The sequence below is a fragment of the Jaculus jaculus genome, chromosome 11 (genome assembly GCF_020740685.1).
Source record: "Jaculus jaculus isolate mJacJac1 chromosome 11, mJacJac1.mat.Y.cur, whole genome shotgun sequence".
NCBI classification, from domain to species: domain Eukaryota; kingdom Metazoa; phylum Chordata; class Mammalia; order Rodentia; family Dipodidae; genus Jaculus; species Jaculus jaculus.
Window position 1 is genome coordinate 70,500,331 of NC_059112.1, and position 2,436 is coordinate 70,502,766.

General features: G+C 40.3%; 1 non-coding gene across 1 annotated transcript; it reads right to left on the reverse strand.

Annotated features, from left to right (window-relative positions):
- Positions 1-204: 204 nt before the first annotated feature.
- Positions 205-308, reverse strand: LOC123453401. Its single transcript, XR_006632794.1, has one exon. It is a non-coding gene; the product is annotated as a U6 spliceosomal RNA (small nuclear RNA).
- Positions 309-2,436: the final 2,128 nt, after the last annotated feature.

The following is a 2,436-nucleotide window of genomic DNA, read 5'->3' on the forward strand; positions in this document are numbered from 1 at the left end:
GATTCTGTCCGATTTCCTCCTTTCTGGAAGATCTTCATCTCTCCTCCTTCTCTGCTGTGGTTTATAATAACTTATACACCTTCACTTTTCAGTAGAAGGTTGTATTTTACTGTGTTTATGTTTATTACCCTACTTAAGCTGCTTTGTTGTGCCTAGTATGCCACCATCTTACTCAGAAGTCTCTTCTTGTTTTTTTTTTTTTTTTTAAATATGGAACACTTCACAAATTTGGGTGTCATCCTTGTGCAGGGGCCATGCTAATCTTTGTATTGCTCCAATTTTAGTATATGTGCTGTCAAAGCGAGCACCTTGTTGGTTTTTTTTTTTTTTTTTTTTTTGTAATTAAGTAGAATCTTGGTATGGACACATCATGTGTTGGTACCATTGTTTCCTTCCTCTCCATCCCCATTCTACTGAGGGCCCTCCTCTGTGGGATTGCTTGTATTCACCAGGGGCTTGTGGGTTATGAGTTGTAAGAGCAGCAGTCAGTTATTGGGTGTGTGGGAATAAATGTCCCTAGATATCTCCTCTCACCCTGTGGCTCTAACAATCTTTCTGTCCCCTCTTCTGTAAAATTCTGTGAGCCATGATGAGTGTGTTTTAAGTCTATTTTAGTATTGAGCTTTCAGTAGGTTCTGGATCTACCTTTCTGTCCTGGAGTGTTTTGAGTATGCTCAATGTCTGCCTCCACCTTCTTCTGTTTTGATGGCTCTTTTTTCTTTTTCTGTCCTCTATGTTAAAATGTTAATGTGTTTAGAATTATGCAAGTTTTGTGGGGGCAACAACAACCACTGCGATATCATGGATGCACCATTCAGTCCATGTCTGGGATGACAGTCCCACAAAGTAATCCTTCCAACCCTGTGGCTCTTCTACTGATGGTGAGAGGGGAAGAAGGAGAACGAGGAGCCTCTCTTACCATCTGTAGAAACTCGGTAAAATCTGCTCAATGGTGACAAAGCCAATTCACTTCTGTTCCTCTCCTCATCCCACACTCCTGTTTTCTTCAGACATGGAAGCTGAGTGCCAATTCCCACCCATCAATATGATTGCACAGGTGTTTTGTCTGTCACATAGTAAAATTAAGCAATTGGAATATTCTATACCCTTTTCACCTTGATCAGAAATGTTATAAAAATAGCTGTGGATACCGCATGATTCAAGAACAATGGGAGAAGGCAGATTTCCTGTGGAAGTAAGATGTATCTTAGAGATTAATGTGTACATCAAACATATTACCTGCCTGTTTTACTCACATACATTTATAGGCTTGGGTTCATTATTTCTAGTTTTCTTACCTGTGATCTAATCTTCAGGCAAAGATCACCCCCAAGGTTGAAATAATATTTCCTGTCCTATTTCTAGAGGAACTTGGAGCTTTTTGTTGTGGCAATTTTCCCAGAGTGAGGCCTGTGCCAGATTTTTAATCATCTTCCCTCATTTCTCAGCTTCTCTAATTTCTGGTCCAGTTCTGGACTATGAGATGTAGGCAAAGTATGCTGATGATTTGAGGACTTTAAATTTATTTTTTCTGTAGAAGGGACATATAATTGATTTGATCCTTGACCATTTTGCCTTTGTTCATGCCTTAAGTGGATAGTCATAGCTTGTAACCTTAATAAAGTAGTGTCACAAGTACAAAAAGCCAACTTATGAAGGCTGCTGAGCAGAGATACAACAAGTCTGAACCCCTGTGCAGTTGTAAAGCCCAACCCATTGTCAGTAAATGATCAGGTTTGGGCATGTTGAAGTGGAAAGTATTCCTGATACATTCTTCTCCACTTTCCTCTACTCACATGTATGCAATGCTTCTTTCTATTTCTGTTTTCTTCACATCTGCCAAATTATACAAAGGATCTAATTTAGTTGTGTTGAACAATATTTCTTAGCAGTGGAATGGGGATCCTACAAAGATGAAGAAGACACATTTGTTTCATCTATACGTTCTTATATAGAGTGGAGAACTCGCTATAGGCAAGTACAGCCATAACACTGTAGACTAAAGATAGCATTGTGTGGTTTTTCAGGAGAAAGAAGCAAGTGCTATTTCATTTACCTCTTGGCTAAAGTCCTCTAAAGACATTTCCTGGAGAGGCTGAAACTCCAGATGCTAGATCGACTTTTAAAAAGGCTTGCCTTCTAGGAAGGGGCCTTGCAGGAGGAAAGGTAAGGTGGCAGATGTGTGTAGAACATTTTTGGGGAGCATGGGAATTTAAGTTCCCTAGCTCATGTTTTGGACCCACTGGTCTCCTTCTTTCCTCTATTGAGCCAAGCTCATTCCAACCTGGTGTCTCCTACCACCAGCTCATCCTTGACAGTGTGGCTGTCCCTCTGTTCTCCAATTGGCCAGCTATCTTGAGAATATTGTTTGCTTAGAGAGGATATCTCTGTGTAGCCAACTCAAGTTGGCCTCACCTGTGATTAGATTACTTTGCT